This window comes from Sinocyclocheilus rhinocerous, unplaced genomic scaffold, assembly GCF_001515625.1.
Source record: "Sinocyclocheilus rhinocerous isolate Xijiao unplaced genomic scaffold, SAMN03320098_v1.1 scaffold2771, whole genome shotgun sequence".
NCBI lineage: Eukaryota > Metazoa > Chordata > Actinopteri > Cypriniformes > Cyprinidae > Sinocyclocheilus > Sinocyclocheilus rhinocerous.
In genome coordinates this window covers 247,000-267,942 of record NW_015659695.1, presented here as the reverse complement: position 1 = coordinate 267,942, position 20,943 = coordinate 247,000, and the positions used below count along the sequence as shown (strand labels likewise).

The window sequence follows — 20,943 nt, the reverse complement described above, 5'->3', positions numbered from 1 at the left end:
TTTTTTTTTTTTTTAGCAAAACGTTCTGTCGGTGTTTGTTCTTTTAGCTAGGAGAAGTTCTGAAATAAACAGAGCTGATCTCGCTTCTGTTATTCTAAACAGATAATAGATAAAGACAAAATCAATTGATCCGTCGATATGAGGCCTTTACTCGCAGCTGACGAGATGATATTAAATATCATGGTCCATCTGAATCAGATCTGCAATGTGCGGCGCGTTTCTCCGGCCATCCGGCGGCGCGAGGCGGAACTGCAGGCGCGCGCGTCAGTCTCACTCATACACACACACACACACACACACACAGTCAGGTATCTCCTCTCCGCGCGCGCGTGTTTCTCTGTGATGCTCGCGGGCGTCGGACGCGCGGATGATCGCGGCTGATTGTCAGTGTGTGGAATAAGACGCTCTTCATCCTCATCTTCATCTTCATCCTCCTCATCGCGGCTGTTTCTGGCTGGAGTGACAGAAAGACATAAAACCTTCCTCCGGATCCTCAGCGCTCCTCTGAAGGCTTTTGGGTGAGTCTTCATCATGCTCTTCATCTTCTTCAGCATCTTCATCCTCCTCATCTTCCTCGTGCCGTACTGATGATTGTGTGCTTCTCTCGTGTGTTTCAGTCAGTGCTTTGTGATTCTTCAGCGTTTGGAGTAAGTACAGATACTTTCACTCTCTGTAAGTGTGTGTGTGTGTGATCGGGACATGTGTGCATAAACTCCCAGTGTGTGTGTGTGTGTGTGTGTGTGTGCGTATGTGAGAGAGAGATATGAGCTCAGACTCGTTCTGTCAGGAGTGTGTAAATGTGTGTGTGAACCGGACATGTGTGCAGGAAGTGTGTGTGTGTCTGTATTTCAGGTTTGTTGTTGTGGGATTTCTGTGTCTCTTATGATGATGATGATGATGATGATAAAAATGTCAGAAAAGCTTGTAGTGAGACACAAATAAGCCGCTGAGAGTGTGAGATGTGCACAAACTTACATCTGTGATTCTGTGAGGTGTGTGTGTGTGTGTGTGTGTGTGTGTGTGTTTAGCTATAATTTGGGACAAATTTGTCTCCAGAAGTGAAATCTGTCAAAACCTCTCTCCAGGGACATTCTCATTTGGATGATCATCATACTGTACATCATTTATTTATTTATTCAAAATTCTAAAAATGCATGACTTTAGTTCCCATTTGTAGCAGAAATCATTCCGATCTTCATTAAAATGGCCAGAGGTTTGATGAAATGTGCTGATTTGCATAAATAACAGCGTGTGTTTGAGGGAGTTTGTGGTCATCCTGAACTCTTGAGGATCGTTTTTGCTGATCCCAGTCGAATCTCTCGCTGTTCTCGTCAGTGTCTCGTGTGCTTTGTGATGTGAATTCATTATTTCTGTTCACATTAATGACTCTGAGCTCAATCAGCAGACACTCTTAATTAAAGTCAGCTGCTGCTCCACACCTTCATCATCATCATCACTTAGACTTTATTTAACAGTGATGACTGTGTTTCTCATCATTTTACACTCGAGCTGTCGTGTTGTTTTGAACGTCTCTGTCTGTACTGTATTTGATCCGTTCTCTCCGGGGCTCCGGTGATGGTTTTTTCTATCAGTAAAGCAGCGGCTTACAGAACAGTGGGATTTGGGACTGTGTGTGTGTGTGTGAGTGTGTGTGTCTCATTCATTTGGATTGTGGGATCCTGCGAGTGCTGTGATTACTGGAGGAGCGGCGTGGGGCTCGTGGATCGGGATTAGGCATGTCCTCCTCATGGATAACGCCCACGGCTCTCTGCTCGGAGAGCTGGGCTGTTTAAAGCTTGAAGCGGAAAGATAAAAACTCAAATGGAAAATGTTTTTAGGGGGAGAGCTGCTAACGGCTCAAATGTTCATGCAAACGGCGAGAAGGTTGATGTTTCTGAGTTTGAGATGTGCAGCGTTTGTGAAAGTCACGGCTGAGTCTGCGAACATCTCTTTAGATGTGTTTAATAACACTGCGGTGAAATGAAAGCGTTCGTGTTTGAGCTCAATTTATTCTGACCATTAAAATGCCACAGTCTGAATATTTCACAGTGTGTGTGTGTGTTTTACACATTTTGTGCAGTTATGTCATTCTGTTTAGCAGCCTCTCTCTCTCTCACACACACACTCACAACACACACACGCACACACACATGCACAAACACGCACACACACACACACACACACACGCACAAACAAACACACACACACAGTTTATATTGGGATATAGTGTCAGGTGATTTGACCTGCTTGCTGTTTGACGTTTTCAGGAGATTCACTTCCATCATAAATATGTATGTGTGCGTTTCTGTTTCTCTCTGTCTGTGTCTCTGTGGAGTGTAAATGAGCAGCTGAAATTAAATATTTCAGTAGCTGACACACAAACTAAATGCCATCTTAAAACTATATCTAACAACATTTTTCTTTTCTTTTTTTTTAATGATTTTTCATGTAGATTACCTCATATTAAATACAGTAAATAGTAAATGACTGCATTAAATATTTGTACTTCTATTTTTTATTTTATTTTATTTTTTCACACACGGGAAAATATCATTAAAATGGTGCAAAACAAAACCTAAACACACATTTTCCCTTTTACATTATCACATTATCTATCTATATATATATATGTCAGACTGATGAGTTCATAGAAAGAATAAATAATTAATTGAAATTACATAGTAAAACACAAATACAAAATGCTGAGATTGTCTTTAGATTTTCACCTCAAAACCAAAAGATATAAATGTTTTTTAATATATATATATGCATGTATGTATAACACTATGAAAAATAATTCTTGTGACAGATAAGTAAATCACCGAACAGACAAATTGTTTTTAGAAGTCGTCAACCTATTGTTAGTTTTTTCGAAGCATGATTGTTTTTATTATTATTTTTTAATTGGATTTGCCAGTAAATAAATTAAATAATTATAATAATAATAATAATAATAAAAAAAAATGCGTTACTTATTTGAAAAAAAAAGTATCTTGCATTGTGGTGAGAATTTAATGAAGTTCAAAATGTAGTCCTGTCAGTCATCATGATCACAAGCATAAGCAGCAGCAGTGACAGCTTTTCCAGCATGCCTCCGCCACCCCATCTCTATTCTAAGCTACAGTACCACATTCGATCCAGTTCTGTAGTCCGGGGGTTTTGTTCAGAGCTCAGAATCATGGGACTCAGCCCTTCCTTCAAGAACAGCAAGCCAGTTTGTCAGGACAGGATGAGCAGATGAACTTGTGAAACAAGCAATGGGTTACTTGCTTCCGACGTCACCTGATTACGTCATGTTTGTCATCCCCAACCCTGCTGACCTATCACTTAAATTATGAGCATTATTATTAGTGCTGATTCGTTATATTTGTCTGAGTTATTTTCTTATTGTTAAAGCTGTTTTTTCTTGCTGGTTTTCATTGTCAGCAGCTAAGCTGCATTTGCTGTGGCAGTATGAATGTACTGTTATTTGTCATGCTAATAAAGCACATTAAAACTGAAACGGAGGGGAGGGGCGTTGAGGTGGACGGCAGGCTGGTCTCACTGTGTGATCCACCATCTGCTCTCCTCCGTTTGACTCGCAGAGGGAAAAAATGAGGAATGAACGGTAGAAAGAAACAAGCATATGAACAATGAGGAAATCAGAAACTATGAGAGGACGGCAGGCACAGATAGTCATGTTTCCATTCACCTGCTCCACCTTTGCTCTGATGAGACTAATTAAACCCAACTGCTACATGTCTCTCTCTCTCTCTTTCTGTGTCTCTCTGACACGCTAACATCCTGTCCATATGTTCTCTACACCCCACACACGCTGCCCAACTGAGATAACTCCACCCACTAGGTAAGATGACTCCGCCCATCCGATGATATAACTCCACACTGAGAGATGACTCAGACGCATTAGAGTGAGATAATCTTGGCCAACTCTTCCTCACTAGAGTGCAATAGCTAGAGCCCAATGGGTTGTGTGATTATTTGCCACAGTTTGGCACTATGAACAAGTTTGAGGAAACACACATGATCATTAGGTGTCATCAGTTCTCAGGGGGTTTGGGTGAAGAGCAGATCCTGTGAGCTTTATTCATGAGTATCCTCTGGCAGTGGTGCCATCAGCAGTCCTGTTCTCGCTATGGAGGAGACAGACAGTATAACGTGGCTCTTCATTTCAGCAAAACTGTGTGAGAGACACTGCCACTGTCCATTAGTCTGGACGCCTGTCTCCTCCACAGTCTTTTACTCCAGAGGGTCTAGGTCAGACCCAGCTTGTCCATCCACTTGTTCATTCTATCTTTACCACACAGGTGCATTCCCAATATGAAGGATGTCTTAAGTTGTAGGTATCAGATTGTAATCTTAAAAGATCCCATTTTGGCTAGGGTAAAGTTAGTTAGTTTGCTGGTTGTTTAAACTGATTTGGTCAAGCAGTGACTCAAGAGTACTGATATTTATCCCAGCAGCAGTGTAACATTTCACTGGTTGTATATCTCCACTTTGTCAGCCTTCACATTGCTCCACATCTGACTATGTTAGTGGTGTGAAGTGGAAGTGGAGTTGTTGTAGTCCATGCGTAAGTGTTTCCCATGGCTCTATGATCACTTGGGCCCTGTCCCAAATGGGACACTTCACATGCCCTTGCGGTCTCACGGACTTGGTCGCCACAGACCTGTGTCCATTAAGTCTACAAGGCCGTAGGGTGTCCTATTTGTCATTTTGGGATTCAGACGGGTCATCAGGGGTGACTCTATGCACCATCGATGCTCACAAGCTCATGGTTTGGCAACATCTACCTGACAATCAAAGCTCTGAATTAGGGCTGTCAAAATGGCTGGAAAACTAAATTCGAATTTTGTACTTAAATATTATCAAAATTCGAATTACATTAAAATTTAAAATGCATAATTTCAGTTAGGGTGAAGAAAAGCTTTTGGCTTCTCTCCTGAGGCCACAAGAAGGCGCATCATTCAAAGCATAAGATAACATGACTATCTGTGAAAAAAGTGCATAGTGTTTAAAATAATGTTTATAAACCATATATAATTAATTAAGTTGCTTAAACAACTATTAACAAAACAGCATCATGTATGTATGCATAGTTTAATACAAAGGGCGGAAAGCCAATCACACAGAGTACATTTTTTATTTAAAAACATGATTCCCCATCCCGCTCTTTTGTGCGAGACGCGAGTGCAACAGTAATAGATGTCCGTCTAGAAAATGCGTGAAATATGCGTTCTGTATGAACGGCTTGGTTTCAGTTTTGATGTAAACAAGATCTTCTCCGCATCGATGTTCTCTTTTTCCGCTATATTTTTAATGAACAACGCAGCAGTGCCGCATCTAGTGGCTTCAACTGGATAGGCTAACAAAAACATTATAATGCAAGGACACTTACATCGTCATCGCATCTCGTGCGCCACTGATAAGGCTGCCTCCTTAACGCACACCTAAAATTCGAATGCAAGATTAAAGATGTGGATATTTATTTTAAATTCGACGAATATTCGAAATTCGATTTTTTTTTTGACAGCCCTACTCTGAATAAGTGAAAGTGGGGGTTGCAAGGTCTTAGGGTTTCATTTGGGACAGGCTTTCTATCACTAGTGATTGCTGAGCAGGAAACAGAAAACCTGGAGTAAATCTGAGTGATACAGAGCGCTTTGAGCGGGAAGGGGAGCCTCTGTGGTCTGTTTGTTGCTTAGCGACACAAAACTTGATGCTTTGGGGTCTCAGTATTTAAGTACTCTATATGAATTATTTGTCTATATAAAAGGCAAAACCAAATCTTACAACGGTGATGTCTCCATGCTCGCTTTTTGCAGGAATCTAAAAACAGTCTTCTGATTACCATCTTAAAGCTTCATGCAGCAGCAGACAGCGAGTCAGCTCAATTCTGAGACACAGCCCCACTCTCAGACTGGTAAAACTTACGAAGCATCTTGCAACACACATGGAGACCTGAGCTGTCATTTGTGCTACTCCCCACCTGCTCAGACACACACTTCTGCAGTCTCACAATCTGTGGTCTGCCTGTCAGACAGCGTGTGATTCGTCAGATCATGGAACCTGCATCTCTTTCTGCTGAAGTCAAAAAACAGTCCTCACAGATCTGTCACCATGTCCAGGTGACATTTTTGGGAGCATTTAGATGACAGATAATCCAACTTGATTCTGGGCTCCAATAGTAGATTTAGGTAGGCTAGAACAGAGGCTTAACGATATGAAGAGTCAGTGGTACTAGTCTTCAGTCATTAGGGGTTGAGGTGGACAATATTTGGTGCTCAGGGACTCTCACCAGAAAGAGATTCACGTTTAACATGTCATCTGGTCCTAATGGAGTCTCTTTATTTCCTTGTTCACCTGCTTTGCTGCGCTGTTCAGTTTAGTTCCACCTGTTAAATAAATTGTTCAGCTAGGTGGGTATTTCTGATTGCACTTATGCAAGAACTAACTCCTTATTCCTGTGCAACTTGCCCTCTATTCTCCTCCTGGAGCCCTTGCTGTTTTATCTTCCAGCTAACTTACCTTTGCATTCACTTAAGCTTCTCCCAATGCCCTCTCCTGAAGGTTCTCTGCTTATTCAGCAGAGACTTCAAGTTGCTGGCAGTGAGAGCGTTGTATATACTCTCAGAATAAATGTGCAAAAAATGTACCTTTAATACTGATGTGTGTGTCGAGTTTCATGAAATTCTAAGCATGTTAAGTGTCTCAAAAACACCAGAAAAGAATATTCAAGTTTGACATGTTGCCATGGCAACAATATTTAAGATATCAATAATCCCTTCACAGTAGTAGACTTTATCTGGACCTGCTGGTTAGGAAAATTTACCTTTGGCCAGAATGTCATTTAATTCTGACATATTTTAAGCGCAAAATACACAAACATTGTTTTTTGCTCATTCTTGCAGAAAAGTCAAACATTTACTCTGTTATTTATATAACATATCTGCCGTGTCTTGACATTATTCTGATGAAGTAAATCAGGTAAAGATAAGAGGCTGATTTCAAAGCATTGTGAAAATGACACACTTCCTGCTGCCAGTTGGTGGTGCTATTACTTTGACTCCTAATAGTCACATCTATGTGATCGGCCTCATACAACTCACAAACTGCTGAAGTTTAATCAAAATCAGACAATGTATGTGCAGGTTATAACCCGCTTCCTGTTTCCCTTTTTTTGCCATAAATTTGTCGCCTCGCCACGGCCAAACTGTTAGAGATATCAAACATCCTTTGGCAATTTAGCATGCCCAATGTCTTGAGATTATGTTGACCGAGTTTGGAGGCGATCAGACGAAAAACCTAGGAGGAGTATCACAAATTCCACAGCATGCACCTTTAGACACTCTATCAATGTTGGAGCAGAAAAATACCCTCCATATACTGTTTCCACAAAGTCACACAATTTTCAACTTTCAGACATCTTTGTGGATATGAACAGAATTTGTCTTTGAATATATCCTCTTTTTTATTATTTTTGTGGTTAATTTGTGCTTCTGAACACCCACTGCTTTCCTCACAGTCCCACAAATTCCACAGCATGCACCTTTAGACACTCTATCAATGTTGGAGCAGAAAAATACCCTCCATATACTGTTTCCACAAAGTCACACAATTTTCAACTTTCAGACATCTTTGTGGATATGAACAGAATTTGTCTTAACAGAATTTGTCTTTTTTATTATTTTTGTGGTTAATTTGTGCTTCCGAACACCCACTGCTTTCCTCACAGTCCCACAACTGAGACTTCTAGACTTGACAGATTTCCTCTGTGATTTCTGTTTAATATTGGTTTCTTTTGCTCACCAGCAGACAGAGAACAAAGGAGTGAAAATAAAATAAACTAAGAATATAACAAAAGGACTGCAAGGCACACAGAAGTGTTTTCAAAATTCAAAACCATTCCACACTTTACAGATTGGCCTCCAAAACCAGATCAGCAGTAGTAGACTTTATCTGGACCTGCTGGTTAAGAAAATTTACCTTTGGCCAGAACGTCATTTAATTGTGGCATATTTTAAGAGCAAAATACACAAACATTGTTTTTTTTTTTGCTCATTCTTGCAGAAAAGTCAAGCATTTACTCTGTTAAAACTGAGAGCAGATCTCTTAAACACTAGAGCCTGAGCACATCTCAAACACTCACTATAAACAAAGAGATAAAAACATCTGCTATAAAATCTCTATTGTACGCTGGAGAACTCTTCACCCCAGAGGAGCAGCGAATGCAGATTCCTGAAAACTCCTGCTTCCGTTCGCACGATCCTCCGCTCTCAGCAGAAACGCAGGATTATTTAGCAGTTCATTATTCAGAGATTCAGCTGAAATCACCCCCACACACACACACACACAGAGGTTTATATGCCCTTCCACATCAGCAGCATTATGTTTTCTTTATCTAAATGCTCTCGAGGCATCATTAATCTGCGTTCAGACTTTAAAAGGTGATGGACACTGAGGTCAAGGGCTGAGTGAATTAATGACCGCACTTTCGTGTCTGATGTGACCTTTGACCCCGAAGGACATGCTTTTTCCCTAGACATCCAGCATGTTATTAGATCAGCCAATGATTGCAGAGTTTCTGTAATTAAGATTATTTCACAGATTTAGCTGTCCTTGTGAAAAAGAAGTACACTTAAGCATACTTTAAAAATGAGTACTTATCATGGATATAATATACTTTAAAGGAATACACTTCAGTGTGAAATTATTATGATGTTTTCAGACACGTATATGCATGTTATTTGCAATTAAATGAAAATGTATTATAGTGTAAATGTATGTGAAATGCAATTTGCTGAACTTTAGAGTAGAGGATCTTTCAGTCCCGCTCATAACATAAATATATGTTATCTTGTCCCGCATAAAAGTAGCCTATATATATTTTTCTCAATACATTCATGAAATTTACATGAAAACATCCCGTAATTTCCACAGCATCCCAGCAAAATGTATTTGAAAAAATAAAAATATTTGTTATTAAAGCATCAATATTCACAAACCACTGTTATTTTTAACAGAAAAGCAAGCATGGGCTGCTGTGTGAAGGGTTTGGCATGGCAGAATCCGAGCAAAAAGCGCTCCCTTTATAATCACTAAAAAGCTGACATCTCAGTTCATCGCGATCACACATGAATATATGCACAATGAATCTTTCATAATGTCTACGCTTCGTGTGTTATAATGAGAGGATTTGTGAGCACGCAAATTTCAGCGCTGCACAAGAACTCCGTTTTGAGCGCTGAGTGGATTCTAACTTAAACACCTCTGATTGGACATTGCATTCCAGAAATAAACAGATATGTCTGTGATTTGCTACATTGCTCAACTCTACAAACACGTGTTATAAATATAAATTCTGCCTAAGCTTGCGCCTGTTAATCGTTTTTGTTTTATATTAGTTGTTCATGTTGCTTTTGTGCAATACATAATAACAATTTATTTGTTATTAGATATTTTATGTTTAGATATTTCTATTTTGCGGGAGTCCCGCAAATAATTTTATTCTCCCGCATTCCACACACACACACACACACACACACACACACACACACGAGTGTCTACCCGCCCGCACCTGCACTCACCCATCAAGTGTGGTCCCGTCGGGTCCAGCGGGTCTTGCTTTAGTCCCGCGGGATTGCAGGTCTCTATTTGGAGTGTCTTTGACCCACTTAAGTAGGACTTAAGTATATCATTATATGTAATTTCATAATTAATTTTTATTGTTTTTGAAATATGGTTGATATGCTGATTGTACTGACAAGCATTTATGACAAACTAAAATATACTTTAATGACATTTATAGTGTAACTTAATGTAAATTTAGTGCAATTTAATGCATTTGAAATATATACATTTTTAAAATGTAAAGTTGAATAACATTATAATCAAGTGCTTTACATGTGCTGTGCTTTAGTATGTTAGTCAACACGTGCTTTAAGTATACTGTAAGTAAAAATTAAAAAATTTTAAGTAAAACTTGTAATTTGAAATTACTACAAAATTGCCATTTTTAAAAGTGTACTTAAGTGTGTTTAGAAACATAGTGATGAAAGTGTCTCTCTTTAAGTCACCTAAGTGGCCTTTTATTTCATTCATATTATATTATCTGCAAGTACACTTTTTAGTATACTTTTAAGATTTGATGTACACTACAGGTGCACATTCAATACAGTTAAGTGCACTTCTTTTTCAAAGGTCAAAAACAATATTCAGTTCTGCTCATGAATATCACCAATATCAAGTTTTACTTCAAAATCACTTAATATATCTTTCAAGTATTTGATGTCATGAAGCTCACAAACGTTGTCAAATACAGCAACTTGTTCTTCCTCTCAAGTCCTCTTTGTTTCAGAATGATGGAAGGTCGGCCAATCAGAGATGACCTTGTTGTTTTTGTGTGTGATGGTCAGTGATGATCTGAGACTCCGACAGTCATGAGTTCAGTGCGGATCAGAATTAACATGAGTTATTAGAGTAACACACACACGTGACAGAGCTAATCTGTGTCCCGCTGCCATGAGGTGTGTGTGTGTGTGTCACGCTGGGAAATGTAATTTTACTTGGACTCTTCTATCTGGTGTTGAAGGCAGTCATTCATCATCAGACTCAATGAATAACACATCAGAACACAGCCATCATTACTCACATGAACACACGCTGTCTGTCTCTCTGACTGTCTCGCTCTCTCTGTCTCTCTGGATGGAGGACAGATCGCCGTGTGTTTCAGAGTGAAAAAATCATAACCGTTTGCTCCGCGCCGCTCAGAATCTCTCAGAACAGACGTGTGCTTATTACATGATCATTTCAGAGACCCGTCCAGAAGAACTCACGATTCACTTCCTATGACTTGCTTAAAGAGACAGTTCACCAAAAATGAACATTCTGTCATCATGAGCGTGAAAAGAAGTGTGCTTAATTGTACTGAATGTGCACCTGTAGTGTACTTCAAATCTTAAAAGTATATAAAAAAAACTGAAGATAATATAATATGAATGAAATAAAAGGCCACTTAAGTGACTTAAAGAGCGACACTTTCTGACATGACTGTTTCTGAACAAGTACACTTTTAAAAAGTGACCTTTGTAATAATGACAAACTATTTAGGTTTTAATATTTGTTTGTGCTTTAAAGAAGTAAACTTATTTTGTTCTTGTTTTGGATGTGAAATTTAATCTATAATAGATTTCCATTTAATTGCCATTAACATGCATTTACAGTAAATGTCTGAAAACATCACATTCAGTTCACACTTAAGTATATTCTTTTAAAGTATGTTATTTGCATGAGTACATTTTAGATCATTACATTTTAATAATCTATTTTCATGCTCTAAAGAATGACACTTTTAATGTGATTAATGTGTTTTGATGAGAAATTTAATCTATAATTTATTTTAATTTAATTGTAAATAACATGCGATTAAGTGTCCAAAAACATTACATTCAGTTCACACTTCAGTATATTGTTTTAAATTGCATTATTTCCGCAATAAGTAGATTTGAAATCATCATGTTTTAATGAAGTACACTTATTTTGATGTGTTTAATGTGTTTGCAGCTTAAACAATTAATTGCAATTAACAAGCTTTCAAAATATATTCAGTTCACACTTAAGTATATTTTATATTATTTCTGTAATAAGTACACTTTTGAAAGTATGCTTAAGTGCACTCCTTTTTCATAAGTGTTTACTCACCATCATGACTTTCTTTCCTTTCTGGAAAAAAAAAACTGGTCTTCAACCAGTTATTTCAATGCAATGATCGAGACAAAAAGAGGACGCCATACAACTCCTGCTCTGAATTAGACTGAACAGACTGAAATGAAGTGATTGTTCACTGAAAATCTTGCTCTGAAACGTCTCCTGTTAACCATATAACGCTTAACACTTTTGTCTCAGTTGTAACTGAACACACGACTTGTTTGTTCTTCCAAACGGAGGGACGAGATGAGCTGACTTTCTGTGGTAATCGGCAGCAGGACGCAAACGCTGAACCTGAACGTTCCTCTAAACTCCTGTGATCTGTTTGTCGGTTTGAGACGATCGCGCTGCAAATGTTCCTATTTCTGCTCCCTCTCCTGAGACTGAGCATGAAAAATGCATTCTGAGCCATTTTATCATCAGATCTGAGTCGTAGAGAAACACATGACACTTGAACACATGAAGCTGATCTCAGATCATCATCTCACCTCAAATTCACAACTACTGCAGAGTTCACATCTCAATGTTTAAACACGTTATCAGCAGGCAATGGACTGTTTTCCAATTTTATAAAATACAGAATCGATGTTGGATCATTTATAGTGGAATTGACCCTAATACGTTCATGTTCCATATAAACCTGCTTGTTCTTTATATTGATAAATTATAACAGACCGCAAAGCATGACAGAAATGATTGATTTATCAGCAAATGCACATGTTTGTTACAGTCACGACTGCATGTTCAGATTTGAGAGCTTTGTTATCATGTGTTGCTTATATCTGACAGTCAAATCAAAGTGTTATTTTACTATTGTTTATATACTATTATTCAATTCAATTCAATTCAAGTTTATTTGTATAGCGCTTTTCACGATACAAATCGTTGCAAAGCAACTTTACAGCAAACTAAGTTTCTACAATATTTATAGTAGCTTATCAGTGGTGACTGTCAGTTACTGCACATATGGCAGAAATGTACGGAAAAATCAATTAAAGACGTAATCAAACAGACGATGAACACTATTAACAGCAATTATTACATGATGCAATCAAACTTATAGCAAAATGTGGTAGTTCTGTATGTTGTTTCAGGGTTGGCATCATCTGAGGTCCTCTGAGGGGTTGGCATCATCTCTTCTCAGGTGTTCTGGATCCAGACTGAAGCTTGTGTAAATCCTAGTTACCACGGGATGTCAATCCCAGCAGAAACAGAGAAACAAATAGAGACATAATTAGCGTAGCTGCTGTTCCAACCAAGCAAAATTGATTTGTTTAACCAAAAACAAAAGAATAATGATGTGCATTTGATCAGATATAACTAACTGCAGTACAAGATTATGATATGCATTATTTGAATTAGCAATGAGATACAGCCTTGGTCTGACGCAAGAAGCAAGTCATTTGTAATTTTAACAAGTGCAGTTTCTGTGCTATGGTGGAGCCTGAAACCTGACTGAAATTCTTCATAGAGATATTTTTTTTCTTGACTGATTTAACTTTTTCTAAAATTTTAGACATAAAAGGAAGATTTGAGATGGGTCTGTAATTTGCCAGTTCACTAGGATCTAGTTGTGGTTTCTTAATAAGAGGCTTAATAACCGCCAGCTTGAATGGTTTTGGGACGTGACCTAAAGACAACGACGAGTTAATAATATTGAGAAGCGGTTCTTCTGCTACAGGTAACAACTCTTTCAGTAATTTAGTGGGTACAGGATCTAACAGGCATGTTGTTGGTTTAGATGCAGTGATAAGTTTATTTAGCTCTTCCTGTCCTATAATTGTAAAGCACTGCAGTTTATCTTATAATATTATATGATAATTATAATCCATAAATCTTAAGTGGACTTACATGGAATGGCTCCATTGACCCCATATGATCTTAATATGATACTATCTGAGAAAAGATGAACTGAATTCACTCATTTAATTTACACACTTTGCACATTTACATTCATTTCATTAAGGGGAATAGAACTATATATGAGAAGAAGCTGAGAGGGAAAGAAAGAGCCATGATAGATGCTCAACCTGAGAAAAGAGACTGCAGACTTAATTATATAAGAAGAGGGGCCATCATTAAAGAAATACACATAAAACAAATGTGTTTGTCTTTCAAACACTCTGATGATTCGTTAAAACTCCTCAGTAAATGAATGCTTTATTAATCAATTCAGTAACAGACACACAGAGAGAGGCAGATCTCTTGTACTACTGTCTGGCATGAATAATTTGTGTACGAGACGTGTTGAACTTACCAGCACCTCTGACGCTCCAGCGGTTCTCCGCTCTGAATGCTAACGCCACAGCGGATCGGGGGACGGTTTGTGAGGAGCATCTCTGTTACACCTCAACCCTGAACTCTTCTGGAAAGCTGCTGCATTGATCTGTGATTGTCGTCTGAAGACTCAAGCCTCCTGCTGGATTATTCTGGAACAGCATCTCGAGAGCATTATGCATGCAGATGAGATCTATTAGAAAACCAGCCGATCGATAGCCGCTCACAGCGTCTCCATCAATCACACACACTTCATCTGTTATCGGGCCCGGAATCTGAAGCGGAGACACTGATGTGTGTTAGACAGCCAGCAGTAAATTACATTAGAGAGGTGGTCATGTGATCGAGAGAGAAATCAGCAAGCAAATTGCTGAAGAGAAACTGTATTCTTAGAGAAGAAGCTCTGCGTTCATCGGGATCCAGCGGTCAGTGCTTATTATGGAAATAAAATACTTTAAAAGAACATACTTAAGTGTGAACTGAATATAATGTTTTCTGACACTTGGCTGCATGGTAATTGCAATTCAATGAAAATGTGTTATAGTTTAAGTTGATATTAAATGCAATTAGCTGAACCTTTGAGTATTTTTGACCCACTTAAGTAGGACTTAAATCTTTATATGTAATTTCATTGTTACTTCTGTTGTCTTTGAAATATGGTTAAAGTACTGCTGAATGTACAGTGACAGACATTTATTTATTTCTATTGAAACTTGTATATTTAAATATTTGTACGGATGAAGTTGCAATTGAGTACATTTAAAATCTATTAACTTTAAATGCAATATCAAGTCACACAGAGTTAAAATGATAATCAAGTACTTTACACGTGCTTTAGTATGTTAGTCAGCGCATCAAAATAAGTGTACTTCTTTAAAACACCACAAAAGATCATTAAAACAATGATTTAAAATCTACTTTATAGTAAGACTTTTAATTTGACATTATTACAAAGGTCACTTTAAAACTGTACTTAAGTGTGTTTTTATACTTTTAAAATTTGAATTACACTACGAGTGCACATTCAATACAATTAAACGCACTTCTTTTTCACAAGGTTTCTTCCGCTTCTGAAATGACTTTCTCTTCTCTCTGATGTCAGAGATCCCTCTTGATTCTGCTGTTTTTGGTTGGGTCACATCTATAGAATAGAATACTGTGCTTTTCCTTGTTGAATATACTCCGCAATCTGTCTTATTGTCAAATACTTTAAATGGATAACTAACTATAAAATCATCAAATATAAATGTAACATTGTCATAACACAATAATCACCACTATATATATATATATATATATATATATATATATATATATTACTATATACAGGTCACTTCTAGATCGGAGCCGGTGGAAGCAACGATGATGGACAGTATGAGAATGTGTGAAGAAGTCAGAACTCTGTGTGTGATTTCAGTGTCCAGAGGAGAGCGACGGATGTGATGTGAATGCTGTGTGAACAGAAGGACAGAAGTGGAGTGACTCCACATTGAGCTGCAGTGTGAACGCGTGTGTGTTTGTGTCGGTGTGATGACGGACTGACGGCGCTGTCAGAGTTTGCTCTTCTGCTGATGTTTCATGAACATGACTGCGCTGGAGTGACGTTCACTAGATAGACAGCTGGAATCACACACATATTAAAGTCATCAATGTCCTCCACCAGAAGAAAGAAACTCTTACAGATACGTTTCTTGAACACAAGTCTAATTATTTTACAAAATTTAGCCTAACAAGTAAATGTTTATTGTTTTAAGAATGCATACATATTTTTACTTGAAAACATTAAATACTGATTAAGAAAAAAAAAGTGTGATCTCAGCTGGATTATTGTTTTCTAAAAATATAAATGAATAATCAGACACTTTCCTTAGAATGTGTTTTCATACACCTTTTTGAAAGCATTAGATCCAGAAACCTCATGTTAATTGTTGTGAAAACATTTTTTTAAATCTTTCTTTTTATTCTCATCTTTTATGTTAGATAAAATACTATCTAATAAGAAATGAGCAGAGCATGAAAAACATTTGATGTCTCTATCCTTCCCATCTAATTTTGTAATTTTGTGTCCAACAATTAAAATCTTACAACAGTTTCATAATTCTGACATCATAAGTTGATTTGACATTTAAATAATTGCAGTTAAATTACTTTACTAATTTTAAGCCTTTAATCGATCTGTTATCAACCTTGATAGTGATTCCAAATAACATAACATTCCTTAGATGTCACATACTGTAAATTATGTGTTCTTTACTGAATCATAAATAATGTGAATATTGAACAGAGGCTTCCCGCGTGAGTCTGTGCAGATGTGATCATGTGATGAGCGCTTTCTCTCAGCTGGTGTTCATGCAGCGATTGAAGCGGATCTGAGTTCGATACGGAGGTCAGGAGGAGTTTCACGAGCACTTGAAACACTTCATAAGACGTTTCACCCCTTTAGACCCGTTTAAGATCATCAAACTGCTTTGATGAGCATTTCTGAGTCTGTGTGTGTGTGTGTCGTGTGTTTGTGTCTTGAGAGTCTGTGTGTTTAACCTCTCATTCATAATGATGACTGATCTGACCTCCAGACACATTATTCTTTACACACACACACACACACACACACTTGTCTGGTCAGCTATCCTTGTGGGGACTCTCCATAGGCGTAATGGTTTTTATACTGTACAGACCGTATATTCTATTGCCCTACACCAACCCTACCCCTAAACCTACCCCTCACAGGAAACTTTCTGCATTTTTTGATTTTCAAAAAACTTCATTCTGTATGATTTATAAGCTTTTGTACCCGTGGGGACCACAATTTAGGTCCCCACCGTGACACGAGTCCCCATGAGTCTGTGTAGACAGGTTTAAGTCCCCACCAGAATATATAAACCAGTACACACACAGACACACACACACACACACACACACACACATACGTGATTAAATGTACTCTAGCAAACAGAGGACATGAAAATATAATATAATAATGTGTGAAACTGGCAGATAAATCTAGTAAATGATGTTTAACTGCATCTGAGTTTGGGTCGGTCTGTATTGTGTGTATTTAGCTGGTCTGTGAGGTGACCTGGTTTAGATATCTTAGTAAACGTGTGTGACTTTAAGAGATTTCAGGAATATTAAACATGATTTCAGGAAGCGTTCGCTCTCGTTCTGTTATGGTGTGAAATCTCACACATCCTGCATAAGTGAAAATTAAAAAATTATTTATAACACCTTGTTTCCAGGCTTTCTCCTGTAGATTAACGGATTCTCTCACTCTCATTATCGTTCCGGTGCGTGAGAGATATTTCATTAACCTCACGCTTTAATTAGGAAGCTGTTAAAATCTAAGCAATGGGACAGAGAGAGAGAGAGACTCAGATATTTACAATTATTTAATTAAAATATTTATCTTTAATTAACACGTTACATCACAAAGAAGGATAAACTAAATATAAAACAAAATAAAAACATAAACCTGAATAAAAATAATTTATCCTATTTCACATATAAAACCATGATTGCATTAATTTCATGGATTTTTTTTTATAGAACTGCATTCTTGATGTCTGTAACAATAGATATTTGTGCTCAGAATATCAGCAGCTGTTTGAGATGATGCTGGTTTGTAAAGTGATCTTTTCTTAATTAATTGAAAACCACTCTCACTGTAAAGTCCATGTTCCCGCAGGGCTCGTGTAACACGACTTCTCAATTACAGGTGATGTTCCCAAACCGTTTCCAGTCATCAGAATTAAACCAAATTCATCCAAACGTCTTTTCTCTTCTGTATCTGAAAAGATGCAGTTACTGTATTTTATCACAAAACTTCCCGACAAACTGCTGATCTAATTCCCACACGAGAAGCGACTGCTGCTGCAGATCGTAAATTACCGTATTGACCCGATTATATAAGACGATGTTTTTGTCTTGGAAATACATCTGAAAAAACGTGGTTGTCTTATATTCAGGGTCTAGACTTTGACATGTCAATAATACACCCACAACAATAGGTGGCGCCAAATACGCATAAAACGAGTGTGCCATGAAATACGTAATGTAATGCGTGTTGTAAAGATCGCGAGTAAAAACAAAAGAAGCAGAAAACCTTACAGCTGCATGAGTCGTGACTGTCACGTTAGCCTGATGGGACCAAACTCCCTTTGTGATTTTAAAACGTAAGACAGTACCCAGATTTGAAGACTACAGTAAGATTTAACTTCTACTGTTAATAAGATTTTGGTAGACTACTATTAGATGGATAGCCTAAATGTCCTAATTCAGATGGGCTACCTGTTTTGTTTTTTTTAATGGTATATCAAAAAGTGAATATTTTTTAAATGTGATTGTTGGTACATTTTAACAGTTTTTACCATACTTTCAAAACAAAAATTAAAATAGGAAAAATATGCAATATGAAAATAATTGAAGACAAAATGTGTTTTACTGAGAAAAAACAAGATTTGGTTTTTAAAAAGCCTTTTTCCAAAAGGTACATCTGGAAAAAGGGGGGTCGTCTTATAATCAGGGTCGTCTTATATTCGGGCCAATACGGTAGTTTCTGATTTCAATGTGGTGTAATCAGAAAAGAGTAAGTGTAAAAGAGTAAAAAAGTGTAGTAAGTCTGTTTCCACACAATGGCTCCGATCACGAGCGCTAACAACGTCCTGCGTTTACTAAACAGATAAACAGAAAGTACGCCAGTTAAATCCAGACTCTTATAATCTATTAAAATAAGGCCAAATTCAGTCCCATAACACCCGCCGGTGCCAGCGGTTCATCAGAGCAGCACGTCCCAAAACCACTCAGCCGCTTCCACGTGTTCCCTACAGGACGAGCCTACTAATTCAAAATAAACTAAATATACAATAAATTGAACTCAACTCAATAATCTTGTAGCCAGAACGTTGGACAGAAAGTTATGCTCTATATGTAACCAGATGAGCCTCCAGTTTCTGGTGTTTTGATGATCATCATTTATGAGAAACCCAGAAAGAATATGTGTCCGATTGTATTTAATGTGCACTTGTATTTCAAAGTGTACAAGTATATTTTTTACAAAACTGTTTTTGAAATAAAAGGGCACTTAAGTGACACTTTCATGACTGTGTTTATAAACACACTTAAGTATACTTTTAAAGTGACCATTGTAATAAGGTCAAATTAAACGTTTTACTATAAAGTTCATTTTAAGTTGATGTTTTAATAATCTTTTGTGGTGTTTTATAGAAGTACTCTTATTTTGATTTGTTGACTAACATACTAAAGCACATGTAAAGAACTTGATTATCATTTTAATTTTACATGTAAAGTTAATAGATTTTAAATGCACTCCATTGCAACTTTGTTACAAATATATTTCAATACAGAACATAAAGGTTTTAACAGAAATGTCATTAAAGTATATTTTAGTTAATCATAAATGTTTGTCAGTATATTCAGCAGTACTTTAACCAAAGACAAAATAAGTAATTATGAAATTACATATAAGGATATAAAGATATGATACACTTAAATCCTACTCAAGTGGGGCAAAAACACTTTAAAGTTCAGCAAACTGCATTTCATACACATTTAAATTATAATACATTTTCATTGATTTGCAATTAACATCTAATTAAGTGTTTGGAAACATTACATGCAGTTCACACTTAAGTATGTTCTTTTAAAGTATGTTGTTTCCATAATAATTAAGCACTTTTAGCAGGATACCTACACCAGCAATGTAAAACATGATGCTGCATTTAGTTATAACAACTTAAAATTTATTGAGATAACTTAAATTTCCAACTTAACTAAACTAGTCAACTAAAGTTATAATTTTTATGTTAAATACAAACACTTATTTTTTTAAAGCTTGAACAACACATTATTAATTATTATAATGTTGAATTTTAAGTTGTGATAACTAATCACAGCTTTACAGTCATTTTGCAGCCTAAAAGCTTCTTTCTGCATTAACAGTCATTCAGGAGTAACCATCTTTATTTATGCAAGCTACATGCAAATATTTCAGACAGACGCCTTTTTCTTTATAACGCCTGAAATGTGCTACAGCTGTGCTAGTGAAGACAGCGATGTTTGTGTACAAAGATGCTTTATTGAGATGTTAGTTGGTAAGATCAGATCTGGACATGAAGAAACTGAGCAGAACTTACACACACCGATAGAGCAACATTACAGCCATTTACCTGCTCAACCATCCTTATTACCAGTGTCTGTGTGTGTGTGTGTGTGTGTGTTGAGTCCTGTTGAGTCGCCCATGGATAATGGATGAGACCTGGAGGAGGTGAAGGGTTCATCATATACATAAATTCTCTGCTCCTCACAACATCACAGCTAATGAAGACTTCCCTGTGTGTGTGCGTGTGTGTGTGTGTGTGTGTGTGTGTGTGTGTGAGTGTGAGTGTGTGTGTGTGTGTGTGTGAGTGTGTGTGTGTGTGATAAATACATACACATACGCATCAGAGTCACACTAAAGTATTCATGTCAGTCTTGAGGAAGAAACTTAGATGAGATTCGTTTAGAGTTCTGAAGTTCAGAATGAGATGATGAATTATTGATTATTGATCATGTGATCTGGTGAAATATTACATCAGCTTTCCTGCTGCTTGAGAGGAGAAAAAAAACTAAAACTGCTGAACCCTTACAGACTTCAGCTGAACTGAGAACATTTACCAGACAGACATATTTCTTATTGACCATGATTTTGTTTTCACTATTTCATTCTATTCTAATCTATTCATCTAAGTGTTATTTTGAACACGTACCTGCATTTTGTACACTTACAAACTTGTATACTTATTTTGTATACTTATAGTATTTATTACTGTTTTTAATTAGCTTTTATTTTTATATTTTAAATTTGTAATTTTAATATTAAAGTATTAGTCATTTTGTTATGTGCGTATTTTCATTGGTGTTTTTAACATATTTCTATTTAGTTGCAATTTATTTTTATTGCAGTTTTAG

The 20,943-nt window shown here is 37.1% G+C and overlaps 1 protein-coding gene across 1 annotated transcript in view; it reads left to right on the top strand.

The window, feature by feature from the left end:
- Window positions 1-276: 276 nt before the first annotated feature.
- Window positions 277-20,943, top strand: part of LOC107724002 (receptor-type tyrosine-protein phosphatase delta-like) — a gene marked incomplete at its 3' end in the record, with an annotated part of 266,996 nt that continues 246,329 nt past the window's right edge. Inside the window, exons 1-2 of the mRNA XM_016532768.1 lie at window positions 277-518; window positions 618-647. The remainder of the gene's footprint in view (window positions 519-617; window positions 648-20,943) is intronic.